Source organism: Notechis scutatus, chromosome 1 (genome assembly GCF_049901735.1).
Source record: "Notechis scutatus isolate UNSWTSFEM ecotype Mainland chromosome 1, rNotScu1.2, whole genome shotgun sequence".
In the NCBI taxonomy this organism is placed as follows: domain Eukaryota; kingdom Metazoa; phylum Chordata; class Lepidosauria; order Squamata; family Elapidae; genus Notechis; species Notechis scutatus.
Window position 1 is genome coordinate 148,680,212 of NC_142009.1, and position 22,022 is coordinate 148,702,233.

The 22,022-nt window shown below is 38.7% G+C and overlaps 1 long non-coding RNA gene across 1 annotated transcript in view; it reads left to right on the plus strand.

Annotated features, from left to right (window-relative positions):
• LOC148133037 (uncharacterized) overlaps nt 1–3,232 on the plus strand; it is a 13,963-nt gene extending 10,731 nt beyond the window's left edge. The window contains exon 2 of the long non-coding RNA XR_015746198.1: nt 2,800–3,232. This is a non-coding gene — a long non-coding RNA (uncharacterized LOC148133037). The remainder of the gene's footprint in view (nt 1–2,799) is intronic.
• Nucleotides 3,233–22,022: the final 18,790 nt, after the last annotated feature.

Here is a 22,022-nt window from a genome sequence, read left to right on the forward strand (position 1 = left end):
GTATAAGTACCTTCAGTCTTATTATATTATTCCATTCTCAAGGCACCACTCACAACATGGAGAATTTGTTGTTATTTATTTGTTTGTTTATTTGTTTATTTATTTATTTATTTATTTTTATTTATTTATTTATTTATTTATTTAATCTAACTTTAGTAACCACCCAACTGTTACAAGGAACTTTACATTATTTCCACATATGCCATCCTTTCCATCCATGAGATATTTAAAGCAAACAATCCAAAATAAAATGCAAACTGCTAAAATCTAATTAAAATAGTAGGCTAGAATTATAATCCAACTCAAAGAGGCCCAGCTAAAAAGATAAAAAAACTGTCCTGAGGCTGGAGTCAGGGTTGAGAGCAATTCTTGAGACAGCTTGGAACATAACACAGCAGATTTTCCTCCTTCGTTGTTTCTTTGCTTAATAACGATACAGCATAATAATACAGCAAAAATAATAAAATAAAGTAAAATATTGAGTTTCTATTTCAGTTGTATTACTAACATTGATGCTCAGCCTAGGTTCTGATTTATGAATGAACCATTTAAGAAGACAATCTAAAATATAAAATCGGTTTTAAAAAAATCCTGGAATGTTTCATTATAAGGCTTCAGAAAAATTGAGCTGATTGCTTGAAAGTACTCTATCCTCTGTTAGAATCAGTTTAATTGGCATGCTAGCAATAGCACATGTTGCAATCCTAGCATAGATTAAAAATTACTCTCTCTTACTTTACAGCCTCCTAAGCTGCCCATAGGTTTTGACTTGGACATGGGGAAAGTTCTTCCTAGAAATCTTTCCGTGGGAGTGAGAAACCAGGGAGATGGCAAATTGCTTAGGACTGTTGGCATCATGAACGCAGGACACCCTTCCACATCCCTTGTTTTTGCATTTACAAAGATAATACAAGATTCCATACTGATGTTCTTCACACCAGTCTGGTTAATTAATTAATCTTTCCCCAATACTATTCTCCATTGCCAGCTACAGAATTCATCTTAAGTTTGATTCAGAGAGATTTCATTTCCATTTTCAGATAGTTAGTATTAAGTCTTGGTAAAGATTTTTGAAGCTGTTTATCATGGAGAGTTCCAACCCTGTTGGCTGTACTCCTGGTTGATCAAGGAACACTAAGCCTTAGCAAATACAAACACAATAGTTAGTACATGTAGGCACACGTTATAAGCTACAGCTCAGGTGTCACAGTTTACTTTCAGCTATGATCGTGCTGAGCGAAACAGAAGCAGAATGAATAATCCCCATGACAAATATAATCAATAATGAAAAACAAACAGAACTAATCCTCTGGAGCCATCTGATGAGTATAGGTCCTGATATATATGTGTGATGGACTCTGTTACGGCTTTGGGGAGGCACTTTCATCTTCTAAGAGATCGAATGTTTCTATTTGATTTCATCATATTGTGGCTTCTTGTGGTGGCATATCTCACACCATGTCTTGGGCCAGACATTCTTTGACTTCTGCAAATCAAACCAAAGGACGTGAACCTTCCCATAGAATAGTAAGATTTGCACTGAGGCCTGCAAGCTATTTGTTCTCTCTGTGCAGCAGGGAATAGATTATGGATTTAATTGCAAAATGATAGGCAAACAGGGATGGAGAAGTGGTACCGTGTTTCCCCGAAAATAAGACCTAACTGGAAAATAAGTCTTAATGCATCTTTTGGAGCAAAAAAATAATGTACGACTCGGTCTTATTTTTTGGGAAACACATTAGGCACAGGAAAGAGAGGGAAACAATAGTAGCCTCTGGGTCTTTGTCTCTTGTGTCCCAATGACCCACACCTTTGTTAAGATAGTCATTGGAAGTAATATGATAGATGCTGGAGCTGATTCTTTACTGGCATTGAAAAATTTCCCTGAAGTATTTTCAGCAAGGTTTTTCAGCATCCTTATATCTAGGCCCTTCCTGGGAACATCCCCCTGGGAAGATTTTTCAAGGGCTTCTCTTAAGATGCCTTGAGATGCAAAATTTCCTCTTCCAGAATTCTGGATCTAGCCTTTATTGTAGAAGTTGGCTGTGGATTGAGGACATGATAGTATCATACAACATCTCCCCCCCCCCCCTCTTCAAACCCAAAGGGATGCTTTTAAGGCAAAAAATGTCGACTGTTATACAAAGAATGAGGCTACCTCAAGCATACAGGCCAAATTGCATGATATTGTTCAAGGTCCCCAAGGAAATATTACCGTTTCTGTTTTAGGTCTTTCTGACCTACTTAAAAATAGTTGCAAAATTGAACATGGATTTCAGCATGAAATATAGATTTGCACAATGGATGATTTCACCAGTTTCCATTCTGATAGCATGGTGGAGTTGTGTTTCAAAATGGGCTGGGGGGAGTTAGGAAGCTAGACTTAGAGGTTCTTGACTATAGAACATACAGAACATACTATATAGAAATCTCTAACTTTTTCCTTCCATCTCCTGGTCATCCAGAATTTTGCAGCCCAAGTTGGTTGTCCTTTTTCTGACAGGTTTGTGTGGTGGCCCAAAGAGTCTCTTTACCTTCCTGGAGAGAATTGACTCCTGAATTTCAGAATCAAAATGCATTCTGAATCTCCCATTTTTTTTTAAAAAAAGATCCAATTGCAAAAAAAATACATACATCTGTACCTATCAGAACCGATGAGTTAAACTGAAGCCTATATTACTCATGAGTGTGGTTCTGGAAAAATGTTTGAATGATATGTCCAGAAATAATGTAGGATGCTAATAATGTTGAAAAGTTTAAAAACCAAATAATTCACTTCTTCTTTTTTTTAATTTGCAGAAATGTCTGTGGCTTGACGAAGAAACCTTCAGTTGCGATATGGGAAGAAAAGACAGAAATGTCAAAAGGATATGAAAGAAAAGTGCCTTGTGAACATAAGAATACCCTTTTAACACCTAGTAAAGAGGAACTGAGAAGTTTATAGACTGTTCTGTAGTGGATTGGATTGTATACACCTGCGTTAACATTTTATCTCTGTAAACATTTGCAATTCAATTCCAAGTGAATATGTGTAAGGACTACAATTTTATTTGTTTACATTTTGAACACAAGAATACTAGGAATGATATTAAGTCACCTGATTTAAGTCAGCACGTAGAAGTCTAAGGAGTTAGCACTGTAAAGTTGGCACCTAAAGGAAGTACATGTTATTAAAATTTATTTAAACGTGTAGAGGCTGGATTTCAGGAATAAACAATCACAGTTAATGGGATCGTGATGAATGCTGTATGACCCTTTATATGCTAAGAGAAAAGTCCCATGTTTTCAATATTTACACTGCATGGAAGAATTCGGTCAGTATTACTTTACACAAGTAATATATCAAGTTTCTACACATTCACAGATGGGGACTACAGATTATCACATTGCGCTATATGGTAACATGTTACTTTCTGGCTAATCATAAGGATTGGCATGGACTGTGCCACTCTTAAATTGCAAAATTAAATTCCTCAGTTAGAGCAATGCTTAAGATATCCTCCCATTAGTAACATTTGTTTCAGCAACACAGTATTCTGTTGCTGGCTTCTCTCTCCTTTCTCTGAAATTGATTCACAGCTGCAGATAGAAGACGAATGCTTATGGGAACTAGAGAGGAGTGAGACTATCACAGCCTCTCCTCTGTTTAGAGATGGAAAGGTTTTGTATCAGCTGTTCATATCAGTTCTAGATGGGGGAGGAAGGAAGTAGAACAATGTAATTAAGCCAGTCTTAACTATATATCTATGGAACAGTTGTAGGAGGTTTTGTGTGTCTGTGTGTAGGCGCACACATGCCTTTGAGTCAGCATGGACACCTGAACAAGTCCCTGCACTTTTCTTGGCAAGTTTTTTCAGAAGTGGTTTGCATTGCCTCATTCCTAGGGCTGAGAAAAAAAAATCATTGGTCCAAGATCACCCAGCTGGCTTTGTGGCTAAGGCGGGACAGGAACTCCCACTCCTCCCAGTTTCTAGCCTGATGCCTTAACCACTACACCAAACTGGTTCTTGCACTGTTCTGACCTGTCTGAAAATGAATAGCAAGGAATTGCACTCCACCCAACTTCACCCCATGCACTGTTCCTTTTTCTGATCAATCGATCGATTACGTCCTATCAAGTTACTTTTAACTCCAAGAGATCCTGCTGGGACTATATACTCTTGGGATGCTCCCCTGGCATTCTTTGCTCATCCATCCTAGGAATAACATACTGCCATGATAAAGGCAGATTTGGGAGACGTGTTTCTCTACTTGGTCATATTTTTGGCTACACGATGAAGGATTGAAGAACATGACTTTGGGTCCTTTTCCAGATATTCTTGGGCAGCAACACCTGCTGTTATTTCCCACCACTATGGTTGTTCCAGCATCCAAGAGAATCCTGCATTCAGATATTAAAAGTCCCTGGAAGTTATGGGTTCTATCTAAACCGTATGTGGGAACTCTGATCCCAATATGGTTTTTGTGTTCCATATGCCACTAAATCACAACCTACCCACCCCTTCTCTCAGCATTGGCCACACTCCCTAAAGATACTGGGAACTGTATACTTTGGCAATATTTTGGTGGAGCATAATTGCTTATTTTAAGATGTACTATTGTTTCCTCTGCTTGTTGGGACAATACTTCCCTTGTACAAGTTGGAGAACATAATTTATCAACCAGAGTTTTCAGATGATTTAGAACAGGGGTCTCCAACCTTGGCAACTTTAAGACTTGTGGACTTCAACTCCCAAAATTCCTCAGCCAGCAAAGCTGGCTGGGCAATTCTGGGAGTTGAAGTCCGCCAGGCTTAAAGTCGCCAAGGTTGGAGACCCCTGATTTAGAAGCCCAGACAATCCTATTTTTAGATTGCCTTGGAAGCCTCTAGCTTTCCCTTTCAAAGGCTATGGACACCGTGTGTATAAGTTAGGAAACTCACAAACAACATTATTTCCCACTCCCTGCTACTCCCTACTGCTTCTAACTCCTGAGACAAAACAGGTTGGGGAAAGATACAGGCAGATACGGCAGCTGGAATTTATTCTACCCAATTAAATGATCAGAATAACAAAGGGGGTTAAGAATGGAGCAGTCAAGAGTATTCCAAGCCACTGACCAAAGGCTTCTTTCAGAAAGATGCGTTGAAGAATTTTGTTTTCTGGATTTCCCCCACCCCTACCCCACACCGGCAGTTCCGTTGGCTTATTTTCAAGATTTCATCCTTCTTTTGCTAGCTTCACCCCCACCCTATCAGACAGTTCCCTTCAGAATTATCCTGCAGACAGAGAGACACACACAGCTGAACAGAATCCTGGCTCCTTTATATAACATCTGTCCAGGTTTCCATTGGGTTTCAAATCATAAAAATCCAACACTTTCCCCACCCAAATAATAACTGCTCATGAAAAAGCAGTCTAAGGATCTTCCATTTTCTGCTTTAAACTCATTTAAAACCAGGGCACCCTTTATTTATTTTTCAATGATTGTGCACCATCAAGTCAGTGTCAGTGGCCACATAGTTCGATTTTCTCCATTATGATCTATTTATTTCAAACAGTGGACCAGTCCACAACCAAAATGTGAGAGCTTGTCCCTAGCCTGATCTTCCAGATCTCCCAATTAGGAGCTCATTATTTCTGTAACTGAGCCCATCCGCCTTGCTGCTGGTTATCGTTCTCTTTCCTTCTGCCCTTCCCAATATTATAGCCTTCTCTTGATTGCTAGGTCTTTCTATAACGTGTCTGAAGTAGGATCATTTGAGCCTGGTCATTTGTGTCTTTGTCAAGAACTCTGCGTTGATTTGTTCAGTGATCTATGGGTTTCTTTTCTTGGCTCTCTACAGCATGGGTGCCAAACTCAACCACATCACGTGACTTATCATGACATATCATGATTTTTTTTGCCTTTGCGGAGCCTGGGTGGGCATGGCCTGTGCATGACGCATCCGACCTGTGGGCTGCCAGTTTGACACCCCTGGGCTACAGTATTCTCAGCAGCCTTCTCCAACATGGCATCTGAATAAAAATCCAGGTTTTGCACTGGAGCTGAACATATTTCTTTGAGGATAATTTTTTTCCTTTGGATGTCTACAAATAATAAAAAAGTATATCTGATCTATGCTGGGTCTAAAGATGGAAAGATATGGAAATGTTATAGGGAAGTCCTACATATTGTGTCTACATACATGTCTTACATATTGGCAAAAAAATAATAATCAGAAAATAAAATACAAGCTGAATAGTGAAGATCTTGTTGATGATCCAAACTCTGTCAAGGATCTTGGAGTACTCATCTATAATGATCTAAGTGCTAGAGCCCACTGTAACTACATAGCCAAAAAGGCATTAAGAGTTGTTAACTTAATCTTACGCAGCTTTTTCTCTGGTAATATCACACTACTAACTAGAGCATACAAAACATTTGCTAGACCAATACTCGAATACAGCTCATCAGTCTGGAACCCACATTACGTATCTGATATTAACACAGTTGAGAACATCCAGAAATATTTCACAAGAGTTCTCCACTCCTCTACTTGTTGCAGAATACCTTATGCCACCAGACTCGAAATTCTAGACCTAGAAAACCTAGAACTACACCGTCTTCAGTCTGATCTAAGTATGGTATATAAAAACATACATTGCAGTGTCCTACCTGTCAATGAATACTTCAGCTTCAACCATAACAACACAAGAGCACACAATAGATACAAACTCAAGGTTAACCGCACCAAACTTGATTGCAGGAAATACGACTGCAGCAACAGAGCGGTCAGTGTCTGGAATACTCTACCTGACTCTGTGGTTTCTTCCCCAAACCCCAAACCTTTAACCTTAGACTGTCTACTATTGAATTCACCCCTTTCCTAAGAGGTCTGTAGGGGGCGTGCATAAGTGCACCAACATGCCTGCCGTCCCTGTCCTATTGTTTCTTTTTTTTTATTTCTTTTATTTTTCTTATATGTATCCATTTCATGTATCCATAACTATGTTTATACTTATACCTGTTATCTTATGATTGCTTGACAAAATAAATAAATAAAATAAAATAAATAAAAATAAAAGCCCATTATCTTGTGCCCATTTCAGCTCAGATGCTAAGGTTAAGCTTGCCTTGGCCCTACTTTACTGCTCCTGGCTCTTCACTCCAGCCTGAATCAAGGATCAATGAGCTGTGGCCTCAAGGATCAAATGCTGTGGGCAGAGTTTGCCTGCAAAACTGCATTTCACCTCTGCGCTATCAGAAATAAGGGTAAAAGGGCCTTGAGTGCCAGTCTGCGGCAGAGCCTGGATTTAATTTTGTTGGATGGATTTTCCTTCCATTTTGCAGGTTTTCTTATTGCTTTTCTATGGGCTTCAGTGAACACTGTATCTTGAAAGCCAAATCTGACTCTAGGTTCTGCCTCAATTTGCCTTTCCAATAAGCAACTGAGTTGGAAGATTATTTAAAAGCAGTTTATTAGGGTACCCTGGTAAAGGGGGTCTCTCTATGAAAAAGGGAGAGAGCACCTTGAACCCCAAGTTTTCCTTCTTTTTATAGTTAACACAACAAAGAAAATGCAAGAGGAAAGTTTATTGGACAGAATAAAAGTAACCTTCCTTTTGCATAGGAAATAGGTTACATGTAATCAAACATGTTACATATCTGTATCCCATAATATCACACGTTCATTAAAATGAGGTCAGAAGGGGTGTCATTGTAAGGAAAAAGGTTGTTTTAGAGTTCACGAAAGAGATAAGCCAGACCTCAAGTTGTACTAACAAACTTTTCTTATCTGGAGTTAGTCTCCAGCTTGTTTATCAGTTTAGGAATGTTAAAAGCTATTAAATCTGAACATCGTTTTAAAAGAGAGAAAATAAATCAAATTAAAACACAAGGTAATGATGTTAGTTAACAAATAACAAAACCCATGTTATTTTTTGCTCCTCAATGCCCATGTCTGAAGAGAGAAAATGTTGGTTGCTTACCATGTTACAAAAATCTCACAACAAACAGGTGAGGCATCAGGACCAATACCTACTTCCATGAAATATGAATGTGCAGTAATTTGGGGAGAAAGAGTGTCATGTATGATATTATAAATGCAAGTCAGTATATAGGCAGGATTGGGGCATCTTTTCCATAGGATTCAGAGGATATATGTCCCAAACAAGTGTTGAAGATGAAGAAATGGTAACCTTGTAAGATATCCATCACTGCACCCTTCCATTAAATTTTCCATTAAAAATCAGGGTCTCATGGTGTTTACTTGTACAATTCCATGTACACATAGACATTCTTAATACTGAAGGATGAATTGTCTGCTCTGATCTTAAAACTGTTCACACATTAATGGCACTTTTCATCACACATCTGCAGTTATCACTGTGCAATTTCTTGAGTTCTTCAATGTGCATGTAATTGTGTATCAAATTAATTTGCACCTATAGTAACTTAATTTACCCATGTCAGGCAGACTTTGACATTTATTTTATTTATTTATTTTGTCAAGCATCTATTAGATAACAGGTAGAAGTATAAACATGATGATGAATACATGAAATGGATATGAATAAAAGGGAACATTAGGACAGGGACGGTAGGCACGTTGGTGCACTTATGCATGCCCTACAGACCTCTTAGGAATGGGGTGAGGTCAACAGTAGACAGTCTATGTTTAAAGTTTTGGGGGTTTGGGGAAGAAACCACAGAGTCAGGTAGAGTATTCCAGACATTGACCACTCTGTTGCTGAAGTCGTATTTCCTGCAATTGAGTTTGGTGCAGTTTAACTTGAGTTTGTATCTATTGTGTGCTCGTGTACTGTTGTGGTTGGAGCTGAAGTAGTCATTGACGGGTAGGACATTACATTTATTATGCTACAAGAATTCGATCACTAGTTAAAGTGTAAATCATCTTGTTGTTGTCCAATCACGATTTCCATGCAAAAGTGCACTTGTCTGTTAATTGTACCAACCTGATAAGCTGGGCAAAATCTCCCAGAAAAGGTATGAGCTTCTCTTGAATGTTTACTAAGAAGTCTCATCACAATCAAGTCAGCTCTAAATTGACTAAAGAAGTGCTATACCATTATTACTTTAATAAGAACATTTTAAGAATACCAAAGGCTCTTTCTTTTCAAGAGGCAAATGGACTTTCTGGTTTTTCTTTGAAGATGTTTTGCTTTTTACTGGAGGCTAAAACATACGATGGAGGCTAAAACATAAGATGAATGGTTGCAAGTACTCAGCATGGCTGGTCTAGTGAAGAGGAGGACCAAGGGAGACATGATAGCAGTCTTCCAATATTTGAGGGGCTGCCATAGAGAGGAAGGGGTCAAGCTATTTTCCTAAGCGCCTGTAGGCCAGACAAGGAATAATGGATGGAAACTAAACAAGGAGAGATTCAACCTGGAAATAAGGAGAAACTTTCTGACAGTGAGAACAATCAACCAATGGAACAGCTTGCCTTTGGAAGCTGTGGAAGCTTCATCACTGGAGGCTTTCAAGAAGAGGTTGGACTGCCATTTGTCAGAAATGGTGTAGGGTCTCCTGCTTTGGCAGGGGGTTGGACTAGATGACCTACAAGGTCCCTTCCAACTCTGTTAATCTGTTAATCTCTTCTCATCCAAGAAGTTTCTTCATCTCTGACTGCAAAGAGTATAAATCCTTCCATTCCCCACTATCAGAGCTGAAGGAGCTTCTTGGATGAGAAGAAAAACATCTTAAAAAGAAAACCCAGAAAGTCCAGTTGCCTCTTGAAAAAGCACCTTCAGGACAACCATGACCTGGTTGACTGAGAATTTCCATAGACATTTCAAGAGAAGAATCTATTATGTTTAATTGAAATGTTTTTGTGGCATTGTCCCAGCGGTGGGATTCAAAAATCCTAGCAACTAGTTCACTGCCCAGTTGCTGGGTAGGCGTGGCCATGGTGGGCAGGGCCTACCAGAGCTTCCTGTTTCCGGCTTCCGGTGGGCCTCCAGAGCCCAGGGGAGGCCCTTTTCGCCTTTCCAAGGGTCCAGAGGCTTTCCCTGGACCTCCGGGAGGGCAAAAACAGCCTCCCCCAGGCTCTGGAGGCCCTCCAGAAGCTGGAAAGAGGCCCGTTTCCGGACTTCCAGAAGGCCCATTTTTCCCCCTCCCGGAGCCTCTGCGTGGACCTTGCACTTACCTCCATTGAAAATGTGCTGTGTGGAGACTCCTAGGAGGGGAGGGGCAGGAGGCCAGCCGGTCGGTTGAAATACTGGTTCAGTGAACCAGCTGTAACTTTAACATCCGGTTCGCCCAAACTGGTCCGAACTAGTAGAATCCCATCCCTGCATTGTCCCCCAAATCATTGGGCAGGGGAATAAGGTGTGAACTGTTACCAAAAATTAACTTTGTGCCAAAATGTAGTTCATGAAAATGTCTCTTGTGTTTTTGAACAGATTCACCTACAAATGACATGATTTTAGAGACACTCTGATCTACCTCCTGATTACATCGGAATACAATTTTACATAACCGAGCACATCTCTGTTTTCCATTTCCCGGGTGCATTATTTGGAAACTATATATCACAGTCAGAAATAATAGATGATACAAAGAATTCAGGAAGGAAAAAAAAAGATAGAGAAAAAAAAATTCCTGGCGAGCAGTAAGAAAATTAGAGGATGAAGGCAGTGAGAAAAATTTGAGAGCCTGTAAAGCAACTCACAAATTAGGTTTGTGTGAAGTATGTTGAAGTCTTACCTGCAGGCATAAGTGATCTAACAATACAAGAAAACCATGAAGAAAATTCTGCTGAAAGCTATGGTAAATAGCTGATGACATATTGGAGGCACAAAATGCTGGCTCTCTACTCTCTGAATTCTCTCATTGTGTTCTTTTTGCAATGGCACAAATAAATATGCTGGACCATCCACGTTTTCAGAATGGAGACTACTTGAGAATTAATTTGTTTCTACCCTGTGAGAGAAGGAACATCTTGTGACAGGCAAAACACATGTGAGGACTTCTGGGATGCAAAAAATACTAATGTTAGTGGGCATGAGGCCAGAGGTGTAAGACAGATTATATACCTCCTGGCACGTCAAATCACATATAATGCCCAGATCAGATATTCTCGTCGTATCTATCAGGGGAAAATAAATGGATATAGGAAATAGAATATAATTTCTGACCAATTTCACTTATATGGAAATGATACTTGTATGTTAACCTATATATTGAAAAATAGCTTGGTTTTCATGGGGAATATTACAAATATTATTTTAACTATGCCTTATACATAGGTTGGGCCTTTCCAAGGCAAAAATTGTTTCTCTGAAAAGAATGAGAGCAAAACAGCTCAATTTCTCCATATTTAGAGTGTCCCTGTAAAACCAGGATATATTTTTCCTTTTGGGACTGATGGATAAGCAGTTGGGGAAAAAAATCATGGAACATTATTTTTATATATGATAACTGCAGCAAGGCTATTGTATGCACAAAGATGGAAAGATATGGCAATACCTATGACTGAAGAATGATTGGTAAAGATGACAGAATCTGCTGAGACGACCAAATTCACAAATATGTCCAAAATACCTTCCTCCTGCTACTTTCTTTTTCAACAACAGCCCTGTGAGGTGAGTTGGACTAAGAGAGTGTGACTGGCCCAAGGTCACCCATCAGGCTTTCATGGCTAAGGTGGGACTTGAATTCATGATCTCCTGCTTTTAGCCTGTTGCCTTAAACCACTAAACTAAACTGGCTTGTTTTTGTTATTAGTTCAAAAAAGATTACACCTACTGAACTGTTTCTTTAATTTTAAACACATATGCAACAAACACCCACAATAACTACACCCACATGGATATAAGTATCAGTGTGGAAAACATTTAGGGTAGCTAGACACTGAAAGCATACTGTGAACAGTCTTACAAAATGGCTACTCTCTCTTGGGAGAAGATTTCTACTACAACAACTTATCATTTATTTCCTCCCACCCTCCCTCCTTCCTGGAAAACAGTGCCAACACCATGCACATCCTTTAAGTATTTTCAAAAAAACAACATCCAACTTTCAGTCATGCAAGAAAAGTTTCAATTCTTTACAAAATGTAGCCCTCTGAAAAAGGCCAAGATCGGGAATCAGAATTCTCCGGTTATAAAGTGATACAGGAGCATTTATAAACATTTATAATCACCCTAGTGATCTGTCATAACATCACATATGGATCACTCTAAACATTTGTGTGTGTCTATGATCAGTTCCATCCCAAGGAGATTCACTGTCTCTAGACACTGAGAATGTTAGGTAGCCATTAAGAATTAAGAATACATCAAAACAAATTGGAATGATAAGTCTCAGATAACTTATCACCTCTTATTGGAACAATAATTAATCTGCTTCCCAATAATCTAAAATCCTTACCATACTTTTAAAATTACTTCTCCTTTTCTTATGACAATGATGGAATTGACTCCCTGAGATATATTTTAAAAGATAAAGCAAACTAAAAAAAAAAAAAAACACACGGACCAAACCGCACCTATGCAAACATTTGGATATTCTCAAGTAAGTTGGTTTTCTTTTATGTTGCAGATGGATGACGTTTTATGGCCACAGTCCTATTTGCACTCACTAGCCCAGCGTGCTAGTAGAAAAACTGGTTGTAACATGAGGAAACTTCTCCTTGTCAAAATACAAAAGAGTAACTATTAACTGTTCAATTCTGTATCTGGCGATAGTTGATCAATCTAACATAGACATTATTATAGTTGACTCTATGGTATCACTTCTGGCTTCCCTCATTCCAAATGGCCAACTTCATTCCCATAGTAGCAATTTTAATCCTGTGGAACAAACTCTCTGGGGAAGTTTACTGAATTAATCCTTGAGAACATTAAGTACATTGAGAACATTAAGAACTTAAGAAGAGAAGGGAACAGATAATAGATAAACTCTACTATTGCTTTTCTATAGGACCAACCCACAGATTCCTTGTTTCCAGAAGCGAAGGAAATGCTAGTTGGACTAGATACTGAATCACAGCTAGTTCTGGTAGTGAGTCAATCTTTACATCATTTGAGGACAGCAAGTTTGCTTTGGAGAAGCAAGAAGGGCCATATGGAATACATTGGTTTGTCTTTTATCAGGAAAATGGTAGGGAACTCAGGGAGACCAGCCAGGCAGCTACTCCCTTTGGTTTTCTTTAATTTGTAGGTTATTCCTATTGTTTTGTTTCTGTATTGGGAATGGATTCCTTTAACCATTGGGTAATATATGGGAAAGAAGGAAGGAAGAAGGGAGAGAGGGAGGGAAGGAAGGACTAAAAGTCTGTTTTGCAAGCAGCTTTTTGTTGAGTTATTAATTATTTAGCAGGCATACTTTTAGTGGCTCTCAAATGTTCTTTTAAATCCCAAAGAACAAGGTAATGTCAAACCTCAGAGGATCTTTCCAGATGATGAAAGAGAATCCCTCGGTTTTTACTTTTACCACTTGCAACAGCCAAGGACACATAACCTTATTCCTGTGCAAACAGGGATACTTTAGTTTCAGGGAAAAAATCCACCTTTTTTACTGCCTTGGAATGGATGCTCAATATAAATGTCCATATATTATGTTGTCGAGATAGCCTTTTTGCTGTCATGTGCAGCTTATAGGCTTCCTAAGGCACCTGCAGAACCCTGTGAAGGAAGAAGATGTTAGAATAGATAAGACCACGACAGCAAAGATCTGACATGTTTTGATTATCCCAGAAGGAGCAATAGGTAGCTATGCATGCATTCAGTCAGCAGGTTCGCTATGGGCTCCAAGCAAGTGAAGCAAAACTCACTGGCTTTTTTTGCTCTCTGAATTGTTCTCAAATCAGCAGAGGACAGCTATTGCCGAATAAACCAGATGCTGTAAAATGGGCTATTATAACCTTGATTATGAGATGAAGAATACTCCAGTTCAGTGGTGGGATTCAATTTTTTTTTACTACGGTTCTGTGGGTGTGGCTTGGTGGGCATGGTTTGGTGGGCGTGGCAGAAGGATATTGTAAAATCTCCATTCCCACCTCACTCCAGGGGAAGGATACTGCAAAATCCCATTCTGTCTCCCACCCCACTAACCTGCTTTCCAGCTCCGTTCTCCTGTGCAGGGCAACAAAAGAAGACCCAGCCAATCAGCTGGGACTCAGGAAGCAGAGAATAGATGGGGGCAGGGCCAGTCAGAGGTGATATTCTGAACTACTCAAAAATTTCCAGAACTGGTCAGAATCTGCTGAATAACACCTCTGCTCCAGTTGTATTCCTATTTTTATTATCTAAGGCAGGGCTGTCAAACTCCCAGCCCATGGACTGAATGTGTCATGTGCTGGCAATGCCAACACCTGATTTAGGGAAGGGGGGAAAGTCTTGACACGTCACGTGACTCCACCATAATGACGTGAGTTTGACACCCTTGATCTAAGGCATAAAGCAAGGAAAGATCTTTGCACTTTTAGAACCTCTTGCTCCATGTTTTGATTAGATGGCCTTATTATCTCTACCACTTTGGGAATGAGAAGAAAGTGAGGTTGTATGTAATTCAGGAAAGGTTTGTGTATCTGTGCATATTTGGATATGCATGCACTCCTTGACAGTTTTTGTATTGATAGATGCACGATATATGATGGAAAAAGTCTCAGCTAAAATGCTGAGACAAATAAATGTTCTTAGCATAAAGATACATGCTTGCATACAGTTGCAAATGTTAATATAATTGCAATATGACAGTCAAACACATCCATTTGCATATAGTCATTCTGTTCTAAAATCCAGGGGAGAAAAATAACTGTAGAAGTCTAAGAAGCTGCTTTATGGTTTTAATGTATAATTGTATAAAGAGCCATCTTGTGGACAAATAATGCAGTTTTTGGTGAATGAATTTAAAATTGTAAACGCTGAAGGAGAAAAAAAAATGAGTGGGTTAGGAAACATGTGGCCTTCCAGATATTGTTGAATCTCAGCTCTTATCAGTCCAATTAGTGACCACACAGGTGATAAGGAGCCCAACACCATTTGAGGACTCACAAAGTTTCTCACTCCTGTATGTTTGAGGGAAAAGGAAGGAAGGAAGGAAGGAAGGAAGGAAGGAAGGAAGGAAGGAAGGAAGGAAGGAAGGAAGGAAGGAAGGAAGGAAGGAAGGAAGGAAATTATGTTCTTATAAATCCGTTGTTGTTGCTGTCATGTATCATCTTTGTTGTGAAAATCTTTTTTTTCTTTTATTATTTCTTTGTTATGCTTCAACAAATAAACATCCTGTTGATTTAGAAATTTAATAAGAGAATTTTGTGGAAAATTGTGAAAATATAGGATAGCACAGAGACTTGGTTAATAGAGAAACAATGGACAAAGGGATTTTTTTATTAAACAGCTAAAACATGACTTTTTAGATAGGGTTATTTATTCCTACAGAGTATGTATTATGCTCCATTAATATTAGTGTATTTTAGCATTAAAATCATTCCTAACCCTGCTTCCTTGGTAGGCAGAAATTTTCCTAGGGTTGGACTCTTAAGCTTCAATCGACCACGTTCTTCCACCTGCTCCTCCTGTTTTTCAAGTTCTTTCTTTCTGCTGGACTATAACCTGGGAAAACGTTTCAGAGCTGGCATCTTTCCACTCCCTAATCCACGGCTTTTGAACTTTGGCAACTTTTAAGCTGGGTGAACTTCAACTCCCAGAATTCCATAGGCACCACTTCCCTAATCACTGCAGTAAAATGTGATGCTCCCTTTCTAGAATAAAGATAATGCTAACTGCTTCAGTGATACTTTTAAGAAAGGGGGCTCCTGTATTTTATATCTATCTATCTATCTATCTATCTATCTATCTATCTATCTATCTATCTATCTATCATCTATCTATCTATCCATCCATCCATCCATCCATCCATCCATCCATCCATCCATCCATCTATCTTTCTTTCTCCAAAAGCAATTGATTGAATGCCTGATTGATTGAATGCTTGACTGATTAAAAAGTGAACGCTTATTCTATTTCATGGCCATATAGTCGTGGCATTCAAATGCAGCGCCCGATCAGCGGCAATTTACTTAGAGGAAAAAAATAGTTCCTTTTCAGATTTACAGAAGCATAGACATTTTGTAATACTTGCATTCTTAATAGTGTAAAATAGGCCCCGGGATCTCATTTTCCTTGGCAATTTTGTACATATAGGAACATTTATGTCACCACAGCATAATATGCTCCACAGTAAGAATTGGATGAAAACAAAGCAAAAAAGTAAAATATGCATAATATATACGGGATTATTATTTTTTTTAGAAAAGGATGGAATACAAGTGAGTTAGCTAAAGGAATGCAACAGAAATCATGCTCCATAAATAGGGCTCCTTTTTCCCTTGATGAATGTACTGTCTTTAGCATTGTTGCAACATTCAGGAATCCAACAGGTAGAGTCTTTTCCTGCTGCTGCCTCCCGCATTCATTTGTTTGCGTCATGTACTGTACCTCCCTCAACTTTTTCACTTCTCTCCACCTCTTCTTTTGCCACTGTCACTGATATATGTTACATTGTGCGTTACTATTTAAGGGGGAAAAAATAATTGGAAACTTAAAATGACTGATAATGGAGTTAATCAGAGACAGCTCTTGGGACCATAAACCCAGGGAAGACATCAGAATGGCAGGAGTCAAGATCTGTCATTGGTTTAATGCCCTGACTGCCCATTGCCCGTAAGGCAATGATAGATTTAGCTGCATGCTTTTTAAAAAATCGTAGGAATATTTTTCTTGGAAAATGGAATGCCTCTAAAAGGTCAAAGTTCCTCTTGCACATACGTGCTAGTCGTTTCCGGTTCTAGGGGGTGGTGCTCATCTCTGTTACAAAGCTGAAGAGCCAGCGCTGTCTGAAGATGTCTCTGTGGTCATGTGGCCAACATGACTAAACGCCGAAGGAGCACGGAACGCTGTTTCCTTCCCACCAAAGCGGGAAGGTCCTATTTTTCTACTTGCATTTTTACAGGCTTTCAAACTCCTAGGTTGGCAGAAGCTGGGACAAGTATCGGGAGCTCACTCCGTTACACGGTGCTAGGGATTCGAACTGCCGAACTTTCTGTTCGACAAGCTGAGCGTCTTAGTCACTGAGCCACCGTGTCCCCTGCTTTGACCTTAATTGGATGGTAAATGTAGACATGCACTATCAATGACATGTATCTGAATTCCCTGCAAGATTAAGGGATACCACATCACCAGTCCATCTCAAAGGATGCTAGTAAAACCATCTAAAAGCAGGCAAAATACTACTTGTGTTTGGCTGCTGTACAGGTAGTCCTTGACTTACAACAGTTTGTTTAGTGACCATTTGAAATTACAGCAGCGCTGAAAAAAGCGACTTATGACCATTTTTCACAGTTATGACCGTTGCAGCCTCCCCATGGCTATGTGATTTACATTCGGAGGCTTCACAACCGACTCACATTTATGACAGTGGCCTGTGGTCCTAGGATCCCCCTTTGCAACCTGCTGACAAGCAAAGTCAATAAGGAAGCCAGATTCACTTAACAACCATGTTACTAATTTAAGAATTGCAGTGATTCACTTAACAAACACGGCAAGAAATGACATAACATGGGGCAAAATTCACTTAACACATTTCTGATTTAGCAACATAAATTTTGGGGTCAGTTTTGGTCTTAATTTGAGGAGTATCTGTAATTTCCTATGCATAGGATATGTCTTGGGTTTCGCTTGAAATTGCCATTGCAGAATTTTAGATAACACGTTCCTGGCTGTGGTAATTTCGTTCTGTATCTGGATCTTCAATCATATACCTTGCTTTGGAAATTTGTCGCTAAAGTACAAACATTCTTTTTAATGTAGGTTACCTGCAGAACAGCTTCTTTACTTTCACAATTACTCATTCATGCACTTGTTTAATCAAGATTATATGTCATTTGGCTTTGAGTGGCCTTGGAAGGCTTCCTTGTTTGAATTCAGAGGCATGAACCAAGACTGTAATAAGCTTGTGCCAATTAATCAGTGCACACCAGTCAAATGCCAAACAACAGTGAATCTTGAGTAAAACGATAATTCTTTGTGTGTTTTAATTAATGTGTGAATGTATTTCTGTGCTCTCCTCTAAAAGGTATGAAAAGCAGGGGCAAACATGGTCAAGAGTTGCAACAAGGTACAAACAACTGAATGATATCGGGGGAAAATATAGACAGCTTGTGTTATTCCAGGTATTGTTTATTATTAATCAAATTCAAATGTTGCCTGGCTCTCATCTTTTTTGGTAGCTCACAACAACCCAGATAAGGACAATACAATAATAGCTAAATAATAATAAAACAAAATACAAAGACCTGCAGATAGAAATAGAGTGACGGTGGCCAAAGAAAGTAAAGATAGGACCAATAGTAATGGACACTTTGGGTGAAATCCCAAAATATCTGGAGCACTACTTGAACACCATTGGCATTGACAAAAAACACAATTACTCAATTGCAAAAAGCAACTTTACAGCTTACATCTTGCAATGATACCTCTAATACCATCAAATTACAACATCTTCCTACTCCAAGTCCTTGGGAAAAATTCAATAAGCAGATAAAAGTGCCAAACCTCATCTAAACATCTAGCTGACCGTGTGATGAGCCATAATAATAAATATCCCCCTTTTAAGCAGGAGTGATGCTTTGCACTGTTCCTTATTTGGATAATGGACTGATCTAGTATCAGGGGATTCTCTTGAGGCTATTTAAGAACTAGCTCTCACATGCTGGGATTAAACAATGATATATTACTTTCAATACAATGACATTTTTATAATATAATTAAAGACTACTGAGATTCTATTCTTTAAATAGCTTTGTGTATTGAAAATAGACAAGTGAAAAAACTATCAATATTAACTACAATTTAAGATAACAATATTACATACGATTATTTTCCCTTTTCATTCAAAGTTGAATATTACAAGAATTACCACCACCCACAACAAAGTATTTGTCATATGTTAGTGGTCTGGCTCTTTAAGTAGCATGGATATCCAAGACTGATACACAGCTTGGGTGTGGCTGATGCTTTGAGGGGGCTCTCCCTGCCTTTTAACTTTTTTTTTTTGTATATTTGTTATTGTCTTTTTTTCTATTTTCTATTTTATTCTATTTCATTTTATAAAGTTAAAATACCAAACTCCAAAAAAATTAAAACAAAAACAAAGAACCACACAATCAATCAAGACATTTAAAAAGTGGATTAAAAAAATACACTTATACATAATTGTATTGATTAAAAAACTGTTGCTGGTCTTCAATTATCCCCCTTAATTGAATACTGATTAATACATTGCTACAATATTGGTTCTCACTCCTTATGAAAAAGCCTCTCCCCATATTTTTAAACTAGTAAATCTATTTACAAATTATTGACTTGTCATCTACTATATTAGTGACAAAATAATTAACAGGAAGTACACTAATAATAAAAAAAGAATCCCTTACGTAGTGAGATGGATAGTGTATAAATTTCATTAATAAAGTTTTTAAAATTGAGCTATTTTTTTTAATGTCTCCAAAGTATTGTAATTGAAGATGTCTTCTAGAAAGTAACTTCCATTTAACTCAGCAAAGATCCATAACAGCAAGCCCACCCAGCCCAATTAAGAAGCTAAGTGCTGTTTATTTTGTATCCACAGATACTTTTGTAGAGTTCAAAAGAAAACCAACATATGACCCACTGCAGGAATATAATGTTGTGCGTGTATTTATTTGTTTGCTTAATGCATTTATAGATATTTTTTTGTCCAGGCATCACAGCAAATGTGTAGAAAACATAATTCTCGCTGGCCCTCTAATGACCTGGTTGTATGAATTTCCAACCCCGAGAGTCTCCTCTTTTGCTCTAGATACACAGATCTTAAGTAGTTGCAGGATATTCCAGTAAATCTTTGAGTAAGCTGGCATAAGATTCCATTTCTACAGCAATGTTCTTTTCGCATTGCCTGATTCTACCCCCATCCCTGGTCTCTTAGCTGCAAAGCAAGAATTTAGCCCGGTAAAAAGACAGCAGGCCCCTATTTTAAGTTTATGATCTTCTTTTCTCTTTCTGACCCATATTATTTTCTTTTTCTTTTTCTTTATCATTTGGCTGTTTATCCACAATGGTATGCAAATATATAACCCACTAACCTTGTATATAAGAAAGATGGAACGGAGTATTAATCTAGGAGGCTATTGTTTTTCATTGGTTTTAAAAGCTAAAGCTTGCAGTATATACTGTGCAGCAGCAATAGTAGTGCATCTCAGGCAAAAATAAATAATGCAGAGGAGAAAGGAATGTAAGATGAAGCTGGATTCAGGCCAAGTGCTGAAGAACTGGCCAATGAACTAGCAGCAGTGCCAACATTATCAGCAGTCCTCCAAAGGTAAAGATAAAGATGCCCTCAAATCGAGTTCAACTTCTGGTGATTTTATGGATATACCTCTTGTCTTTAATGTGAAAATAGCTTTTTATCCTCTGGGGATTATTTTTTAATGATTTTTCAGCTTAAAAGTCCTGATATTTCCTTAAGATGTCTCATCCAAATGCTAATGAGACTCAAACCTCCTCATTCTTCAGAAATATTCTAGAAACTAGGCAAAATGTCAGCATTGGAGAAAGAGGAATGACTTTTTGCCAACCAACAACTTGTAGGTCAGACGGTGAGAGGCTGAGCTTCTAATAAGCCAGCAATTCAAGGATCCTCTAAGGTCGTCTTTCCATTGTTGAAAGCAATTCAAACTTGTCCAGCAGGAACCCTCTGCAGCTGTGTTTCTCAACCCTGTCAACTTTGAAAGGGGTGGACTTCCAAAATTCTGGGAGTTGGAGTCCGTCTCTCTTAAAAGTTGTCAAGGTTGAGAAACACTGTTGTAAAATAATTGTCTGTCAATCTAGTCTCCTTCAGATTTGTAGGGACTTCAGTTCTTGGAATTCCTAGCCAGCAAGGTATTCTAGAACCAGTAGTCTCTCTACAACTGGTGAGTCCCTTAAAGGCATTCTGAAGCATGTGGCCAGTTTATGCATGTGGTGTGTCCCCTCCCACAATGCAGAGTAGAAATTGTTTTGCCTTAAGTCAGGGGTGTCCAACCTTGACAACTTTAAGACTTGTGGACTTCAACTCCCAGAATTCCTCAGCCAGCAAAGCTGGCTGAGGAATTCTGGGAGTTGAAGTCCACAAGTCTTAAAGTTGCCAAGGTTGGACACCCCTGCCTTAAGTCATCTACCTACAATAGAACTCATCTGATTCCAGCTTTCCAAATGAAGACCATTATCAAATGGAGCTTGCCTTTATTTTAACCACAATGGGGACTTTTTAAAAATGCTTCAAAACTCTTCCAGTTAATTTTCAGGTTTAAAAAAAAAGTTTGTGAGTAAACTCTTCCATGCTTATTTAACCAAGGCACTTATATACCAACGCTCCGTATAGAAAACCAGCAGTGGTAACTGATACCTTTATAAATGATGAAAATGACATCCATTGATATTTGTGCTTAATTTGACAAAATAAACTGAAATGATTACAATAGGTTTTGTTTTTTTTGCTGCAGGGTGATCTTTTGATAGAGATTACCATAGGTAATTCAAACCAGTTTTTCAAAAATTCAATAATGGCTTGTTGTGACTCCGAGATTTGAACCTGGTCAGTCAGCAGATGTGGGTTCGAGCGATGAAGAAGATCTGGCACTGAGATTCGAGCCTGCATTATTAAGTGACTTAGAGGGGAGTCAAGTAGAGGGAGAGGAGTTGGATCTGAGAGATGAGCCTGATTTATTGGAGGTTTCGGAGTCCGCTCCCTCCCCTGAATCTACTTCCCTGATTGCACCTCAGGTGTTAACTGTTAATCAGGAAAGTGTGTCAGAGGCTTCAAGCGGTGATGAAACTGCCGGATGCTGGCTGGATGCGAGGACTAGGAGAAGATTGAGACGTCAATCTCAATTAGAAAAGAGACGTCCAGCAAAGGATTAATTAATGAGACTGACACGCCCCCTCTCAGAGGATATAAGGGAGCGTAGGAGTTTGTAATCTTTGCTGGAAACAAAGTGGATTTTGCTTTGGAAAGAAGTG